This window comes from Triturus cristatus, chromosome 9 (genome assembly GCF_964204655.1).
Source record: "Triturus cristatus chromosome 9, aTriCri1.1, whole genome shotgun sequence".
In the NCBI taxonomy this organism is placed as follows: Eukaryota; Metazoa; Chordata; class Amphibia; order Caudata; family Salamandridae; genus Triturus; species Triturus cristatus.
The window spans coordinates 361,618,498-361,638,539 of NC_140592.1; positions in this window are offsets into that span (position 1 = coordinate 361,618,498).

Here is a 20,042-nt window from a genome sequence, read left to right on the forward strand (position 1 = left end):
GCTAGGAGTATTACCTGTACTCCAATTGAGCTAGCATCACTAAGTCTTAACCCCCACTCAGAAGTCTTTATATAATGTGATTTTGGTAAGGCTGTCACTATGTTAGGGTAGAATGAAGGGAGATGCAGTATATTTAAGGCTGATGCTTCTGGGAAACCACTTTCCAAGGAATGCAATAACAAACCACATGCAACACAGACTTCAGGGCACTTTTTAATTTAAAGTTGTCAAGAAAGTTTGCCAGAAGCAGCCAAGGCCTGGCTGAGCGTGGGCCATGTTCACCTGGGATAAACCCATTTAAAGGTGAAAGGCACGGAGTAAGGAGTAAAAAGACGAATGTACACAGTGGAGGGCTGCATTTGTGGTTTTGTATTCGGCTTATGGGGTCCCAGTAAGGGTTGTGAAATTAATGTATATATTTTTGGGTTTTTTTGGGGGGTGGAGGCATAGACTATCGCAGTCTCCAAAGCACACACATACATACCAACTCCCACAGCTTTTTCTCTCTGTCACTGTCTGCTTGTCCATCACCACCCCCTTTTGTACCGCTCTATGAGCGTGAGCACCTCTTCAGGACAAAACATGATAAAAGTGCAGCTATTTTTAACGTCTGATGAACTGAAGTCCTGAGCTGTTTACATTTGTTACCAGATAGTACTGGGTGCAGTTTATGTCCATCGAGCATTCAAGGCTAATAACCTTGGTCAGAAACTAGCAGAAAAAGGCAAAAGAAAGGTCAGAAATGAACAGAAAGAGGCAAAATAATGAGCAGAAAGAGCAGAGAAGAGGCAGAAAAATGAGCAAAAAGAGGCAAGATAAGGGTCAGAAACAAGCAGAAAGAGGCAATATAGAGGTCAGAAACGAGTAGAAAGAGGCAAAATAAGGGTCAGAAATGAGCCGAAAGAGGCAAAATAATGAGCAGAAAGTGCAGAGAAGAGGAAGAAAAACAAGCAGAAAGTCCAGATAGGAGTCAGAACCGTGCAGAAAGAGGCCAAATGAAGGTTAGAAATTAACAGAAAGAGGCAAAATAATGAGCAGAGAAGAGGCAGAAAAACAGACAGAAATAGGCAAGATAACAGTCATACAAGTGCAGAAAAAGGCAAAATAAAGGTCAGAAATTAGCTCAAAGAGGCTAAATAATGAGCAGAGAAGAGGCAGAATAACTAGCACAAAGAGACGAGATAAGGGTCAGAAATGAACAGACGGAGGCAAAATGAAGCTCAGAAACAAGTAGAAAGGGCAGGAGTGAGCAGCTGAGAGGCAATGGGGCCAAAACCACCACTTTGAGGCACAGGTTCAAACACAGAATGTTTATGAACAAATCTGTTGTTGGCTGTCTTGATGTAAATCTGGCACAAGCACATGGTCTGCATTGCCTTCAGAAAGAGACATTGGGCAACACTGGGAGACTCAACCTTGGTCTTTAATCAAACCAGTCTGTAGTCATATTTTACCTGTAGCCTATAGTGTAGTGTAGATTTGGTGCTAGCTATTTCTTATTGCATTTACTGAGTCTGGCAGTAAAGCCCTCGTTATTAGTTTGCTATAGTTTGGCGTGGGGATACCAGAGGCTGGAAACTTCAATTTTTGGCCGAATCCCCATTGCAATATTGCATTAAGAGAGTTTTGTCCATGGACTGGGGGGGGCATGACCCAATGGACTTTACAACCAAAACTGACTCCATTCCTAGTAGATGTAAATCCACCCAAATGTTCTGCCTGCTTGGAGCATTTTGGAAAAATGTAAATGGGAGAGTCAGTAGGGTGGAAGGTAGATGCTAGGGGGTCAGGACAGGCCATGGCTGCGTAGGGTCAGACCAGGGTAGTGCTGTCTGCTTTGAATTTTGCGCCCTGGTTGGTTCGTGGTGCACTCTGTGCCATGGCTGTGGCTATAGCAACGGGGTTGTTCCTGATGGGTCAGACTTAGTTGTTGACTGGGATAGGGATGTGGGTGGTTGGCCGTGCACCCACCGACAGGGGAGGAAGTAGCATTTATAGTCTGCATCCTCTGTGCAGCTACTGGGGCTGGTGCAGGCCCTGTATGCTGCAAGCCAGATCCTCGAACAGGGACTCTGGATGTGGCCGGGTGCTTACTCAGCTTACTGTTCGGGTGAGGTAGGGGAGGTTACTGAAAAGGCCTGGGCCTCCTTGGAGGAGCATTGTATGATGCTTTTGGTGCTGCAAAGATTGGGCATAGACCATGATGGTTTCCTGCCTTAAGGCTCTGCCTTGTAATGGTTTCACTGAGTGTGCAGGTGCATCCAGTGAAACTGTGCCAGGAACACCGGGATAGTTGAAATTGCAGTTAGGGGTATCTCCCTCGAAGTTAACACTAGTGGGGTATTTCTATCACTCGCTATGAGGGACCAATTGTGTGTTTCAAATATGCATAATCAGGTGTTCTTTTCTCGTTTGTTTATTTTCCCTTTGCCTAGTTTGGGTGTACAATTGTTTTTCGTGTGGGTTTCACTTCCCTGGTCATTGTATACATTTGTCCTTTGTTTGGCTTTCATTTGACTTGTCCATTTGTACAAGTCTTTTTCTTCCAGTGGGATTCAACCTCTCTGTTGTTGTTGAGTTTAGAACCAATTCATTGGTGGATTGTATGCATACATCAGCTCTCTTAGCATAGCACTTGCTAAGAGAAGCTTTATCAGTTTCTTGTACTGTAAATAGTGATTCCTAATACCAAAGATTGTCTGTAACATCCTAATGAAAGATGCCTTCAATGCCTCAATAGACAGATGCATTTGCCAGCCTCTAACTGACACAAGACTAAACTTGAAATAGATATTACTCAGGACCGTAAATGCAGTAGATAGCCGGTGAAATTAATTTATCCCTGCAAATCTAATCCCTGAGATCTTGGTTGGACCTCTTCATCATTGCCTAGGTCAGCAGTACTTAACCTCTTGACTTCTGTGGACTCCCACTTATTACTAGTATCTGGGGACCCCCACTGAATCATTATTGGAATTCTGGAACCATTGGTCTAGTGTTCATTGACTGCAGGATCAAAGAGAGCAAAGCATATTGGGAGCAATCATGACTTTGGCTAATGCGTTGGCTCTTTATAGACACGAAGTATAATGTGATGCTTGTTGAAGGCCTAATGCTAATCAAATGCCTCTTCTTCAATGGTAATTCCATAAAGTGAAACTAACCATGAGCAGTTTCTGCGTATCCAAAAGGGTTTCTTAGGATTAGGCAGGCTCAGTAGCCACCCATGGCGGTCTCTGTGTTTGCCGCATTGAAGGGTGGGGTGCTAGCGAGATTACTCTGTTTTGTTTGCCGCCCCGCGGTGGCCGATTGAAGAGCGGGGGGATTGCTGCCCCGAGACAGCAGGTAAAAGCCGGGGGAGGCCGCCGCCCGCAAAACTCGTGCCACCCGGCAAACCCCCCCCCCCCCCCACATCCCCTTGCTGCGACACTGGGCAGGCTGCATAGTGCCACCCTTGAATATCTGGCAGGGCAAGTACCTTGGGGACAAACCCAAAACAAAACCCTATTTGCCACAAGCTTAGTCTTGAATAACCATTGTCTTTCTTTTCATGTGCAAGAGACTTCAAGGGCTTTAGTGCATCTTCTAAACATTAGAACCGCTCAACGGAAGCTTATTGTAAATTAGCTGTTCCACAAAAGCGTTTCAACAATCACAGTATAACATCAAACATTAAAAGCTGGACAGCTTCTTTCTTGAAAAAAAAGCGATCTTCAGTAATGGTTCCCTGCTGTGAATGTTGTCAGATACCTGAAAGGTAAATTATTGCACAGTAGGCTTACAAGATTGCACAGCTCCAAGAGTTCTGCATTTCAAGTGAGTCAGGAATGGAGCTGATGACCAATTTATAGTGGATCTATTTCACTTTGATGCTCATCGTGTGTCGGTAGATTGCATTATACGTATACATATTTCCATCATTTTTTTTGTTCTCACACATTTCTCATGCGAGGGGTTGCAACTTCGGTAACACTGAAAATGCCTGACTTTGAGCTTGTGCCTTCCATATCTGTGCTTGCTCCTTTGGGGTGGGCTGCTCTTCTATTAGTTTCACTGTCAAGACTGTCCACTCACTGAAGAGCACTTCTTTTGTGTGAATGTGCACATGTGATCGTTCAAAATGCCATCACTCAAAGTCCAATACAGCCAATGGCTGAAGTGGGCTGACCCTCTGGGCCACAGCATATGCTATTGTTGGTAAAAGCATAATATCAGTGACGTTTATGCAGAACAAATTGATGAAAAGAGCTGACCTACAGCCCCTCTTTGTAAGCAAATCTATTTTTTTTATTATTTCTGATTTGTCTTTTATATTTCATGATATTTTCAGAACTAGTACCGTTGTCTCTAGGTGAGTTCTAATGAACAGAGCAAAAAATGTTCAATAAATTGAAACCCTGGCCAGAATTTCAGGTGAAGTAGAGTGATTGGTTATAGAAGAAGAGTGGAGGGATGAGAGGTTAAAGCAAAGAAGTTGAGGGTTCTATGTGAAGGTTGTTCTGTACCCAGGAAGGATCTGTCCTAGTGCAATGTTGAGCGCGCAGTTGTAGTCGCCCCCTAGGATCCATGGGATAGATGCGAATTGAGCTAGAACCCCAGTAAGGGATTCCCAGAACTTGTCTTGGTCGATATTCGGGGCATATATGCTACCCAATAGAATGGATTGCCCGTCTAAGAGTCCCTCTAACAGTGCAAATCTACCCTCTTTGTCTACCACCCTCCGGAGCTCTTTGAATGGGGTTCCCGGGCGGATCCAGACTAGCGCGCCTCGTGCATATGCAGAGTATGACATGGCACATATGGTGCCACGCCATCTGGCCCGTAGTTTGTTAATTTCTGGTGCTGTGAGGTGAGTCTCTTGGTGAAACGCGATTTGTGAGCGTTGGCGTTTAATGTAGGAGTATGTTGCGTACTGTTTGCGTGGTGTATGAAGGCCCCTTGTGTTTAAAGTTAGTACACTAACATCTGCGCTCTGCATTTGGGTATATGGTGAGCATAACCTGCACCCTTAGGTGCAATGAAGGGTGGCTGTGCTATGAATTCTGGCGGTGTCCTGGCCTTGCGCTCGTCAAACATGGAAGCTAGTGACATCCACCCAAGTGTGACAGCTGCCCTGTCGCTGGCATTCCCTGGGGGGGAAAGGGTTAGAGTGAACCGGGTCGATGGAACCAGAAACTGGGGTGGGAAACTGTCCCAATACCTGTGACCTATCGGTGAGGCCGATATGTCCAAACCGACTCTCATAGAACTAGAGAGTGAACAATCGATGTATGGGGGTGGCAGTGTGTGCCTGCGAGGCGGGGTCTCGGTAGGGCAATTGTAGGATCAATGTTCATCATTCGGTCGGTGAATCATGAAAGGTGTCGCGATGCATGTCGTGGGTGTGTTCCATCGGGGCGCGGGAGCTTATGTCTGTCGATCTTACCGGATACTTCTGATCGTCAGCTCGTGTGTCATTAGTGCAGATTGTCGGCAGTTTGTGGGGTGACCCGGGGCATGGAGACAGAATCGGTTTTAGATTTAGTCTCGTCACTATCATCTTCTCCTTCCGATGAGAAAAGGAGGGAGGCACAGGTAATGTCTTCCCCCTGCAAGGTAGTCACCAGATCTGTCACCGCCTGTAAGGCCTTGCGTCGCTCCTGTATGATTTGCTCCAGGTCCGGGGAGTTCAGGACTCGACGTCCTGTTAACTCTCTCCTGCCCTGCAGTCTCCGTGTTTGTGATTGTTGCTGGTTGCGCCGCCTGGTGTGTGGTGCTCTTTTCATCCACTCCCAAGTGGCTTCTTCTGCGGAGCTCTGTGCGCAGTGGTGGTCTGCCCAGTCACTCGCTTCTTCGGCATTGGAGAAGAAGTGGGTGGTGCCAGCATGGATGACTTTTAGATGGGCCGGGAAGAGTAATGAGTATTGTATGTTGTTGGTCCACAGTCGGCGTTTCATATCCAGGAACGATGATCTTTGTTTCTGCACCGCCCGTCATAGTCAAGAAAGACCATGATGTGCTTGTTTTCCACCTGTAGGGGACCTGTGTTTCTGGCGGCCCTGAGCACCGCGTCGCGGTCTTGGAAGTGTAGAAATTTAGCTAGCATCGGCCGGGGCGGGGCTCCGGGTGGCGGTTTGCGCGCTGGAACTCGGTTGGCTCGTTCTATTGAGAAGAAAGCCGTGCGATCCGCGGGTGGGGTAAAAGATTTAACCCAGGCCTCCATGTATTCGATTGGATGCGCCCCTTCGACTCCCTCCGGAATGCCCAGGACGTGGATGTTGCAGCGTCGCGAGCGCCCCCCCAAATCATCCATACACTCCTCCACGGTGGCCAGGCGGTCCAGCACGGACCGGAGCGTCTTCTGTTGTGCGATGACGGTGGGTTGTAGGTCTGCCATTGACTTCTCACCATCCTTTACCCTGTCGGCCTGCTTTCTATGATTGTCTCGGATGAGACTAACGTCTGTGGTGAGGGTGCCGAGACGTTCCTCCATGGAGACCCTAGAAAGTTCGATGGCCGCTAGCACTTGGTCTAGCTTGTCCGAGATGGTCTTGGTCCGATTGGGTGGTGGAGAACCTGGCCAGCGCATGAGTGTGCAGCAGGTTCTCCAGTGCGGTTTCTGGGACCGTCTGTTGTGTGGCTCTGGGCTTCCCCATGTTGGAGTTTGGGGTGAGGTTCTTCGTGCTCAGTGTTTTCGGCGGTGTGGGCGTAGTCGGTCTGGTGTCGCTGCGTGGCCAAGATATCTTTCTTGTCGCCCGTTTGATGTAAGGGGCATGGTGTGTCCGCAGGTCCCCTCCACCCCGGTGGGGCTGCCCCCGCCAAGCCACCAGTCACGCTTGTGGTGGGCACCATCAGCAACAGTCGCGCTTGTCCCGGCTTGTTACGTGCGCCCTAGTATATGTGGTGTATGGTATTTGGGCTCACCGTTTATTTCAGCTTCAGTCTCTCCCGATTGGTGTCCCTATCCCAGTAGCCCTCGCCGGGTATGGTGCTCAGAGGGGCCCTGTGCACTCAAAGCCGCACTGCTGGGCTCTGGCGGTTATGCGTGCCGCTGGCGACGTAGGGCTTAGGACTTGCGCCGAGGGTGTTTCAGGCTCTTGTCCGCTGCTATTGAGGGTCAAGCTTCAGCGTGCCCACCGATCATCATGCACCCTTAAGGTCTCCATGTTAGGGTCAGGCAGGGGTAGTCTCTGTGTATGGCCAGCTCTTGGGCACTGCAGTAGGCGGGGGTAAGTTGCGCTACCAGTGCCAGTGGGGTTGGATCCAGTCCCCGCCTCTCACCTCCTGCTGTGCTCCTGAAGATCTCCCGTGGATCCTCTCCTGGTGATCCGACGTTCCTCACCTCGCAGGCGCCATTTTGGAGTCAGGCTGACTCGGCGCGACAAGGCCCCATGTGATGTGCCGGGGCGGAGGGCACCAGCTATCCGTTTCCTGGCAGCCGTACACCGGCGGAGGCAAAGACCGGCTCGGCTGCCACTCTCGATGCGTGTCCTGTGATCCTGCCGCTCAGGTGAGGTCGTGCTATTGGAGGCCCCGGGCTGCCGCCTATTGTCCTCGGCCCTCTCCGCAGCCTTTCGTATATGTGACGGCTGGCGGGGGCGGCCCCAGGCAAGGGTGCACCGCCTTGTCCGGCTGCTGTCGAGGTCAGCAGCTGCGTGCTCCCCTGGCCGGGGACGTGCTGTTCGGTGGCCCGGGCCCAGCCGCGCCACAGTCAAGGGCAAGTGCAGGCGGACGCCATCTTGTAGTTGGGCCCCGAGGTGAAAAAACTTTGGTAGTCACCGCAGGTTCCGCAGTATTCAGGAGTTCGTAGGCACAATCGTGCGCAGCTTCTGTTCCGACACCAGTGGAGATGGCTGGGTGTTGGATTTGACGATGTTGTGCTGTCTGCTTGTCTGCTCGGTCGCGGAGCCTCAGCAGAGCGCGTCCGCCATCTTAGCCTGCTTGGCCACGCCCCCCTCAGCAGGTCCGTACATGATAACCCCACCTTGATGGTCATCACTCACAGCATGAAATTACTTCCCACATACAATCAAAACAAAGACATCACACTCCAACCACATACCCTGCATAGTGTAGCATGCTACCTACGTAGGCAAGCGTTTCTGCGCCCATCCTAGAGGTCGAAAGTGCTATATGAATGTTTCAATGCAATACAATAGGCAAGGGGGGCACCTAAGAGTCTAACAACCAATGATCATGAAGGGAAACAGCCCTTATAAAGAGGTTTTTACCATGTGTGACTTTGCCATGCATTTTTTAGCACGCATGTGTTTACCATGTGTATGCTTTTACAACGCTTGCCTTTACCGCGCATTTAAGGTAAGCTGGGGGCGTGGGGGGTCTCCCCTCACAAATAGTGTTTATATAGATAGATAGATAGATAGATAGATAGATAGATAGATAGATAGATAGATAGATAGATAGATAGATAGATAGATAGATAGATAGATAGATAGATAGATAGATAGATATACACAATGCATGGTAATGGCATACGTTGTAAAATCCTAAGCATTGTAAAAAAAAATGCAGGGTAAAAAAGGTATGGTTAAGGCATGTGATGTATTTCCCTGCGTTGTTCCGTCGTACAACCATCATTAAACTCCACCATACTTATGTCCTTTGGTGTTCTTTATACCTCCATCCTACCTATTACCTTCTCGGTCTTCTTTTTTTCTTGCTCACTCACTTTCATTGGTCCTCTCTCTCCTGCAGGAGTCGGTGAAATTGCTAAATTTTTGCATCAGGTAATGAGCATAATTTTCACTTGCTGGCACACCTTGCCAGATACCGGCGGGAGACTTGTTCAGGCAGAAAACATCTAGATGCTGGAGCACACCTCAGTTTCACAGCTCCTGCAAGGCATTTCCTCCACAAACCAGTTTCCCATCTGTTGAAAAATTATGTGACAAAGGCTATTCATCAAAAAAAGAATATATGTGAACTACCTAAAACCCTACTTGGGAATTTTACGAGATTATGCTAGCGTAATAAAAATGTCATCCTGGCCTACATCCCCGCCACTTCTACAATGTTTGTGCCTCCTTTTTTTTTATTTTGCCCGTTGTATAGCATTCCTTGTGTTTTTTTCCTCCCTGCCAGAATACTTTCAATTTCCAGGCACGGTTTAGTTGGCTTTTTCCCTCTCCTAAACCGAATCATTGCCAATTTATTTTCCTTGAGCTCTTTGACTCCGAGATTGAGTTTCATGCTGAATTTGATTATCTCTTTCTTTCTAATCTCCGCGCGCAAGGGGATTCTGGGTGGGCTCAGGCAGGTGCACGGAGTGGAACTCCTCCCATTAGCTTGGCAGCCTGTGAAGGGCTTGCAGAGCCTGTATACTGGGGGCAGTGAATCCTGCTTTTCTGTCTCTGGATTCCGGAGAGGATGTTGCTGGCTCTCTTATGCATTATTTAGTGGCTCTGCGTCCCGCGCTCTCTCGGCTGACTCCAAGCCAACCCTTGAATGTAGGAACACATAAAACCTTTATGTCGAAGAATTCCGATATGCATTCGCGTGGATGTCCTGGCTTGAAGCATCTCTTCCTCAGGGGAGAGGAAGGTTGATTTCGTCTGACTGCGCGCCGTTCATTCCAAGTGTTGAAGAAAGCTCCGCATTCCCGCCATTTTTGTGTTTAAGGAAATCTCCGCCTTCCCGCCATTTCCCATCAGCCATCGGGTCTTGTGCTAATGTACACATCATGTTTCATCACGATACACCTGTCTCCCAGACCTGCGTCGTCTCTTTTCTCGAATTGGATGGATAAAAAGCTGATTCAAGCTGATTAGTTTGAGCTTTACTTTCATATTTTCTTACAATTTTTTATAACTCACATGTGTTATCTGGGTGAACTTCAAAGCACTGGAAAGGAAGCAAAAGAGAAGGAATGAAAAAAATAAAAATTTATAACTTGGGGGGAGGGGGGATAACAGCCCAACCTGATGCAGGGGGAAGCCCACAACCTGGCATACTTTATTCACTCCCAGCGAGTAGGAGATTCTGTCTGAGCCCTGCACAAAAAGGTACATTTTCGGGAGTATTCTGAAATGAAGGTAGTGGCCTAAGCTGGGAGTCAAGGACAGACAGAGTTCCAGAGCTTAGGCCCCGGGCTCCGAAGGATCTTCTTTTGATAGCCAGGGATAGAGTTTGCCAATTCTGCCCGGTCTACTTGGTGGGACGGAATCTGCTTCTTCCCTCCTACTCTGCTTCCAAAATTGGATAAATGCTGCAAAATATTTAATTAAGGGAAAAACAAACTTTCAGATGCATGGGTGAAGTAAGTAATTGAGCCTTGTAACACAACCCTTGTGGTAGAAGTAGTGAGACCTGGTGTAGCTTAGCCAGTGATCATTAATCTAGAGGGGCCCTAGTGAAGATTAGCTGGTGATCGAGAGCCTTGCCTGCAGCCTCTCCTACTGTTGGAGTTCTTGGGGTTCAGCCTGCTTGATACCCTGTTATCCCGTGCTGAGCAGCAGTGGTGGCCGGCAGGACTCGTGTGTGGCGTGGCATGTGCGGGAAGAGGGGGTTGAGGAGAGAGGGCACGAGGTAAAACAAAAATGTTTAAAAAAATTATACACTTACCTTGCTGCCGGGTACCACCGCCGCATCTCTGCTCTTTGCTCATACTCTCCTTGTGGGACAGGAACCCAGGAAGAACAGCCAGGCTCCCCTGACCATTCACAATGCTGCAATGCAACATTGTGATTGGTAAGCACCCAGGCTACCCTGAGCACTCACAATGCTGCAACGCAGCGTTATGATTGGTTTAGAGCGTCCTGGTTTGACGTTCAACCAGGGAATGGGGGCCTGGGCTTGTTCTCCACCCAGGCTGTAATGCAGCCTGCATGGAGAACGAGGAAAGTGAGCATGACTGGATTGGGCGGCCCGAGAGGGCTGACCAAACAGTCATTGCACACTTACGAGTGGGCAAACCACCCCTGCTCAGAGCAGCCAGCCAGCACGCCCCGGCCCGCAAAGGAACATAAAATTATAATGGCTGAAAGTTTTATCATTTTATATTTCCTTTCCTTTACACTGCTCAAAAGCAGTGGGGCAACGCTCCTCCGCCATAGCGGAGGAGCCGCCACTGCTGAGCTGTACATCCTTCTTTTGCTCCAAATGCCAAAAACACCACACTGACCAGCAAACAAATATAATTCCTGTCCTCTAAGGAGACGCAACCTTGTGGTTAAGTCATCATCAGTTGACAAGGAGTTATCATTCTCCATTCAGACTATACTGTGTGATCCTGGGCAAATCCCTCCATCTTATTGAATCAGTTACCAAACCTAAAACACTAGAGTGTTTAGAATAGTGTAAAGAAAATATCATCTGATAAAAATATTGTGTTCTAAATATCATTTACAAAAATATAAATGATTCTGCCAGTCTGTATTGTTGCCAGAGATATTCTGGAATACAACTGCTTAGAAAGCGGTTAACTGCCAGTTTCTAGCACTATAAAATGATATGGCACTGGACTCTGCAGCATAGCAAACCATTACATGAGGGGTGCAGTGGTGCCCGAAAACCTTTTTAAATTTGGTCCATCGTCCAGAAGCCCTCGCGTGAGGCAATGCTGGAAAACTTTAAGTGATCTGTCAGTTTGCCTACGCTCTTGCCAAAAAATGTTCCCATTATGTCTTACATGTCAGATTGACTTCAGTACTTCAAAGTGAAGGGATGTTGTTGCCTGATGCTAGGATATTTCATCCCAATTTTAGATGTTTCACTTAACTTGCATCGAAGTGAGCTGTGAGCATCAATCTCCATATTGTTTTGACTTACCGCGGCTCTTTGAGAGAATAAGTGGCAGTATTTGAGTGTTAAGGCAGGCTACTGATATGGATTAAACTGTAAAAATAGAGACAGAAGTCCTGAGGCACTCACATCCAGGCACATTTTAAACCATCACTAAACAATACAGCAAACAGTCCAGTCAACACATCTCTGACAAAACCCAGTGACGACAGACCACTATGACTCTGGTCATTGTGGACTGCTACATTCATGCCGAATAGGCATCCAGATATAGAGAGCCCAGCAGTATCATCTTAACCCCTTCCACGCGGGTGTAATTCCCCCATGGTGCGGGGGGAGGGGGGGCGGCGGCGGTGGCGCTGTACTCGTGGCGAGCCCAGCTCATCATGAGACACAGTGGAGCTGTGCTCATGACGAGCTGAGCTGTTCATGACCCAGCCCACTGATTGATTCTCCCGCACAGGTGGGGAATCAACTGCGTGTGGGTGAGCCATGACGGGTATGACGAGCCCAGCTCGTCATGAGCACAGCTCCACTGTGCCTCATGACGAGCAGGGCTTGTCATGAGCACCGAAGCGGTTAATGGTTGACAAATGCAGATAACATAACAAAACAAATGAAAATAACCCCTAAATGGCACATTTTTCAACAGCTTTGAGACGAGTAGACCAGTCAGTCCCAAAAACTTTATTCGGACAAATACGACCATAAAAGTACAGATGATAAAAACATTCCATAAATAGATATAGCAGCATTACATGATTCAAGTCACATTCGAGGATAATACAGCTATTTTAAAAAAAGACACAGCATGGAGTACATATGTGTGATCAGATTTATAACCTGTAGGCATCTGTGTTCACAACACAAATATATGTGTATGAGCAGTTATGCCAAGGCGTGTTTCTGCCCTCTGCGTTTCCGTATTCTTTTTAAAAATTCTTATGCCCAGCCATCAATAGTGCACCGAGTACCACCAAGTATTATGTACATCTGCCCAATGTGAGTTCTGATCTAAAATCATTTTTGAGTTGCTCTTAAGAAAGAACACAGGGGCCATTCCTCGTGGACTGAGAGCTGAACCCCAACCGGTGCACTGTATATAAGTACAGTCGGAATGCACCTAAAACGTGAATTTCGGTACACCCTACTTACTGCTCCCACATGCACCACTCTGCATACAAGTTCAGGTGGCAGTATTGGTGGTTCTGGGATGTGTTGCACGTGGTGGTGATGTACTTTTGATCTTTTGGGCACCATGGCCGGGTCTGGAGTGGGGGTAGCCAAAACTTGCGTAATTCCTTATAGCGTAAACACGCTGCATTACCCAAGAATTCCACAAGATTACACAGAATTATGCGAGAAGAGTAACTCTGTATTTAGTACTATTTCTTGGTGCAGAAATGTGCCCTTGTTTCCAGAATGGACGCAACATTGCATTTTGTGCTTCGTAATAGTGCTAAATGCAAACAGTACACAAATAGTGAGCGTAAACAGCCACTTGGGTTGCTCAATGTAGTCTTGGGGTTAAAAATTTTCTGCGATGCACTCTTGACATTTAGCGCTATTTTTTCAGTGCAAAATGCACTCTTGCATCCAAAATGGATGCGAGGAGGCATTTTGCAGTAAGAAACCGCCAAATGTAGTAGGCTGCTCGAGCTCGCTAAATGTGTTCTTGCAGTAGGATTTTTCGCTGCAAATTGCTGGTAATTTCTCAAGGATAAGTAATCACTTACCAGTAATCCTGCACCAAAGAGTAATGCAGAATTACCAAATTTACTCCGATTACTCCAGCATTATCGGAATTCTGCCCATGCGTATTTTGGAATCTGGTGCTACGGCAATGGCCCGGGTCCTGTAGCTGGGTGCATGCTTTCATGGCAGTATATATAAGGGCAGCAACAGTGTTTATTTGGAAAGGATATGGAACCTAGGGGCATATTATCAAGAAACGGCATTAAAATTATCGCTGCTGTAGTGGCAGAAAACTGCCGCTAAAGCGGCGATAATGGGCTTGATAATATGCCCTTGAGAATTCCTATAGAAGCCCGTGTTCTGGTGTCAACATGGGCTTCTATTGGAATTCTCTGCGGCATATTATCAAGCCCATTATCGCCGCTTTAGCGGCAGTTTTCTACCGCTAAAGCAGCGATAATTTTAACGCCGTGCTTGATAATCTGCCCCCTATTTCCTTCATTGCTTCAAAGGGAAAAGTGGGACAGAAATATTGACATTGTTCACTTAGTTTTTCACCCACATGCATCTAAGTAAAACTATGCCTGTAATTTCAAACAAGATATTGTGTAAAAAAAGTGGTTAAAATGATGAAGTGATTCAATGTATATGCAGTAGCAGTTGTACAAATCATAATATTTTATATTATTATTAATTACAGTACTCTAACGCCATCTGCAAGATGTGGTTCTGGGAAAGTCACTTAATCTCCTTGTGCCAAAAAGCATTAAAAAAACATGAATGTGTAATGTAAACTGGTTCTGTTTTAAAGCACTCTAATGCCGTGGGCAGGGTTTGTGCTAAAAAACAAAAAACGGCAAAAAAAGACTTGCCTGACCCCTTTGCTGGGTGCCCTGTGCAACTACTTGTAGCGTGGACGAGTGCTTTCGTTTGCAAGGCTGAAGCTCCGTGGTGCACCTGACTGAGAAATTACTCCGGAACAATGAAGCCATGTACAAACTGGGCCAAAACATCTCCAGGAGGGGATGTGGTTCGTCGGCTGCGCTGCCGACTTTGGTGCAGGAAACCAAGGTTCGAGCCTCGAGGCCGCGTCCACATCCTGTGATTCTGGGCAAATCACTTAATCTCCCCGTGCCTGAATATGTAATGTAAATACGGTGCTCATGTACAGCGCTCCAATACCTTCGGGTCGAGTTCACACTATATAAAAGATACAAAAAAAAAACAAAAAAGATGTGATGTCCCAAAGGCATCGCATATGTATGGCTATCGTCCACTAGACATGATGCTGAACCAGTCCTGCTGTTCCGGGTGGTAACAAAAAGTTGGGGAAATAAGCCTAAAGCAGGAAGGAGTTGGTATTAAGCCAATAAAACAAACAGTTAAACAGTGGCGGCTCCTCAGTTAAGGCTGAGGAGCACCGCCCACTGCTTTCTGAGCAGGGAATAAAAGAAAAATAAAATGACAATAAAACATGTCATTATCATTTTATTTTTCCTTGCTATGCTGGAAATGCTGATTCAAGGGCAGAGTGGGCCATCCTGATTGACACTGTGAAGCTAGAGGGAGGAGTGGTACGCTCTGCTACAAGTGTATTAGGCCGGCCAAAGAGGCATGCACACTTAGGTTACTCCAACCCAGCTGTATTTCACAGCCGGGTGGAGAAACAGCACAGACTCGCTGTGCCTGAGCGAGCATCAAACGAGAGCACTCTGGCCAATTCCCACGCTGCTCTCATGCTAGGTATAGCATGAGAGCAGCGTCTGGATTGGATGGGGAGTCTGTGATGTGTCCCAGGGACTGCTGGGAGTAGGAGACCAGAGGAGCACTGAGGCGCGAGGGGACTAGCAGTATCGGGTACGTTTTTTATTTATTTTTAACCCCGACCTCGCGCTCCCTCCACCCGCTCACCACTTTTTATTGGATCGGCCCCCACTGCAATTAAGGTGACAATGGTAGAGAGTAGTAGTTGTATCAGTTTTACAATGCCCAGTTGACACAGATGTTTAGTTGCCGGCTTGAACTATGGCATTTTAAAATATCAGGCTCCAATTCCCTTTTGCAAACCATGAATGTGCTATTTGCAAAACAACTGTTATGGAAATGAGAATGCAATTTGCGATGAGGTCTATGTCCTAATAGATTGCATTTCAAAGTTTACATTCAGAGGGGGTCGAAAGACCACCCGCGTAATGAATAATTATTAGGCTGGCTGCAATTTGCAACCTCTTGTGATTGGCAGCAAATTCAGAGATGGATGCGTGCAAAGCACATGTGACGTCTGTCCCTGCCTCTCCTTTCCAAATTGGATTAAAAAAAAATGTACCCCATGTCAATCAAAGCACAGGTGTGGCTTTAAAAAAGTAGTTTTTGTTTGGGAAGATATCAGTGGAGCTCGAAGTGCTCGTCCGGACCGCTGCCTGCTCCACACAAGGCTGTCAACACAATTTCTGAAGGGAAAGCTGGCCCAAGGACTATGTGTCCTTTTTCTCAATCAGTTACCATCTCAAATCTGGGGTCAGTAACTGATCAGTGATTTGTAATAGGGGTGCGCAAAATTCACGCAATTTGCAGTTACATAAATTATAAAAAATAATTACACAAAATTGCACCGAATTACGTGAAATCCCAAACTAATATTTGTTCCTATATTTTACTGTAAAATGCAGGAGGGAGGAAGCATATTGCACTGCATAAGTAGTGCAAAACACGCAGTGCTGTAAACAGCAGGCGCGCATGATCTGGTGATTAACGTTGATCCTGTGCACGCAGATGTTTTTTTTCTGGTAACAGCGCTTGATTACGTGAGGCGGTATAAGGGCGGATTTTCACTTAAAGCACATAATGAGGAGTTTCTGAAATTAGGCAAGATTACATTAGTAACGATTACTTCTCCAAGACCTAGTTTGCAAATGAAATTGTGGTCCCTAACTAATGATACGTCCATTTCCAAATTGGCAATAGGAAGGGGATGCCTCTTTCATGCCCCCTTCTATTTATATCTTAGAAAGGGTCAGAAAATACTTTTTACTAGTCAGAAAGACTATTTTTTACAATGTGTAAAGCCATTTTGCGGTTACAAACCCTGTAATTTTGGTTGCATGGTTGGAAACAACAAAAGGACTTTCTATCTAACTCTGGACCATACATTTTAGTGGCAGAGAGACTTTTTTTTTAGCATGAGGTTCGATAAGTATAGTTCTCAGGTGCAGTGTTATGCATGCAGGTGAAGTTGGGTAAATAAAGTACTTTCAAGAGAATATTATCATAGGCCCATGTAATAAAGAAAGGACAGTTTGGTTAATCTGTACGGTACTAAGGGTTGGGAAGATTGACTCTTCTTATGGGGCTAGGTCCTATAATGATGACCTAGCCCTAGTGTATGGTCAACCAGTTTCTCAAGCAAAATATCTGTCTAGTGCTTCGAACGACTTCAACCAGGAGTGCCAGTGGGTACCCTGTGATCCAGATAGACTCCCATAAGCCTCTTTTCTCTGTAGTGCCTCTTTGCCTTAGGATTAGGACCATACTGAATCACCTTCACAGAGATGACTGTGTGGATGCTGGTGGACTCAGAGCCTAGCAGGAAAATAGTTTCTCTGGCTCTTTAAATAATGAATACGGGCTCCGGCTGGAGGGCCCCTGTTTTGCCATAACAATTTTAGACTGTAAGCTAAAGTAGGTCTTTGGTGAAGCGACCCTACTGTACTATTGAAGAACAGAGGCCCTCATCCACTTCCTGACTGTACCTGACTCCAGATTGCAAGGTACCACTTTTAGGCCCTCAGTCCTACGGAAACTGGAAACAAATGGCCAATAAGGTTCTACTATAATTGTTCATGAGGTCAGCTAGTATTGGATCGATAATGTTGGATCAGATACCTTTTCTCCCTTGGCCGACTTTGTGACCTACTTGCCTATTTTTTCAGCCAGTGCTTGTTTTACAGCACAGGACAGTCACAAACCTAGAGTGATGAGCCACCGGACACTGACATGAAAGACACGCAAAGCAGTAATCATAATATCCAGCTTGATATTCAGTGGTGGCCGGCACAACTCGCAGGTGGCGGGGTTGGTGGGGGACGGGGTAGCAGGGGGAGGCACATGGAAAATAAAATTTAAAAAACGCTTACCTTGCCGCCGGGTCCCGCGTCTCCGCTCCTGCTCTCCCCCGTCTTGGACTCCAGGAAACACAGGTAGTCTCCCCTGACCAATCACAACGCTTCAATGCAGTGCTGTGGCTTGCGCTCAGCCATGGACTGGCTGTAATGCAGCCTGGATGGAAAACAGGGTAAGTGCACATGACTGTTTTCGGCGGCCGAGAGGGCTGACCAAACAGTCATTGCACACTTAGGATGGTTCTACCACTCCACTCCTCCCCTGCTCTGCAGCCCTGCCCTACCCCGTCACACAAAGCTGCTGCAACAGGAAGAAAAAATAAAATGATAATAGCATTTCGTTATCATTTTATTTTTGCCTTTTTTTACTGCTTCAAGGCAGTGGGGCAACGCTCCTCCGCCTTAGCGGAGGAGCCGCCACTGTTGATAATCGAATGCATGTATGCTTGCGGGAGGGGCTGCCACCCATTACAATGTACAATGGCTTCTACCACAACTCCTTAACACATCACATGGCTGACCTGAGACTAATTCATTCCGTCTTCAAAAAACACGGCCAGGATATATGGACAGAGCACTCGGCAGCCTTGCCAAATACAGCCGGACTCCATCTTGAAGCGGTCAAGCTATAAAGCCTTCAAAGCCAACGCAGTAGCTCTGCCTGTCACTTTGCTCCTGCGCTATAGCCTGACGCTGGCCATAGTTTTTACGTGACGCAGATTAATGTACCTGGAAACTGGATGTACCTCTGACATGAAATATGAATAATAATTAACAATGAAAATGTTTAGAATGTTAATAACGATGATTTTGTATAGCACTTATTACTGCAGTTTTTGCTGTTTCTAAGCACTATGAATAATAAGTGTCACTATTCCCGAGTTTAACATGGTGGTAGTGCTACCTTAAAGCCGGGGTTAATTCTAGTCTAATGCTGAGATTAATCCTGGCCTTACCTTAAAAGTATTCTTGGCTTGATGTTGGCAGTAATCCTGGTCTGATGCTGAGAGTAATCGTAGTCTGATCCTGAGAGTAATCCCAGCCTCATGCCGGGAGTAATCCTGACCTGACACTGGGAGGAACCATGGCGCAATGCTGGGTGTATTCCTGGCCTGAGGCCGTGAGTAATCTTGGGTGGCTGTTGGTGTAATCAAGCCGGATGTCGTCAGTAATCCTGACCTAGCCCTGGCAGTAATCTTGGCCTGACTCTGGCTGTAGCCCTGGCCTCAGACTGGATGAATTCTGGCCTGATGCAGGAGTTCAGAATGTTCTGCTCTCACTTAGGTCTCCAGAGGAGGGAGAGGGGCTCACTTAGGTCTCTAAAAGAAGGTGAGTGGCTCACTTAGTTCTCCAGAGGAGGAAGAGGGGCCTCACTTAGATCTCCAGAGGAGGAAAAGGGGGCTCACTTAGGTCTCCAATGGAAGTAGAGAGGCTCACTTAGGTCTCCAGAGTTAGGAGAGGGTCTTACTTAGATCTACAGAGGAGGGAGAATGGGCTCACTTAGGTCTCGAGAGGAAAGAGAGGGGCTCACTTAGGTCTCCAGAGGAGGGAGAGGGGCTCACTTAGGTCTCCAGAGAAGGGAGAAGGGGCTCACTCGGACCTCCAGAGGAGGGAAAGGGGCTCACTTAGATCTCCAAAGGAGGGAGAGGGGGCTCACTTAGGTCTCCAGAGGAGGGAGAGGGGGCTCACTTAGGTCTCCAGAGGAGGGAGAGGGGCTCACTTTCATCTTGTTTGATAAAATGCAGGGTTCCTCTAAGGGTCTGCACTCACTGATTTAGGCACTAGTAAAAGAATAGCGGGACAACGATGCATTACTTCTGCTCTTAATGGGAAAGAGTTTCGGAAGAAGCCTGAGAAGGACAGTTCCTGAGATCTGTGTAAGGAAGTAAAGCAGAAACAATATTGATCCGCACTGACTGATCTCCTTACAGGGAAAGTGAAGCAGGCCTTAGGAGGCGTCTTCACTCTCGAGCTAGACTAGGGAAGGAGTGGGAGTAAAATCCGGCAGAGCTCCAGCACTTCAAGTGATGGAGGCTTCTTTGAGCCCTGCATGAGCTGTGAGCTCCCTCGATGAGCGCGACTGTCACCGAGAAGAGTCCTTGTTCGTCCTGGCCCTTCGTTCCATCACAGGCCAGCCGGTTCCTTTCTTTTTAATTGTTCGTGGCTTCTTTTGTATCTGTGGATGATGTATGCCACTTTTATGTATATGATCTTTGTCTCTTTTGAATATAAATCCGAAAAAAGATTTTTGATTGATAAAAGAGTTTGTGGTGTTCCATCAGGATAAACGGTGGCCGTGAAAGATACGACCGAAAGGGGCTGGGCTTAATTTGTATTAAATAAAAAAAACAAAAAAATGCCAAAGCTGCCGAGTCCTGATTCCACCTCATGCTTATTTCTTCCAGCAGCCTACCACTTCCTCTCTCTTTAGTTCATTCTTGCTGGTTCTTTTTGATTCCTTCGTCACGGGTTTCCTATCTTTCTCCTGGT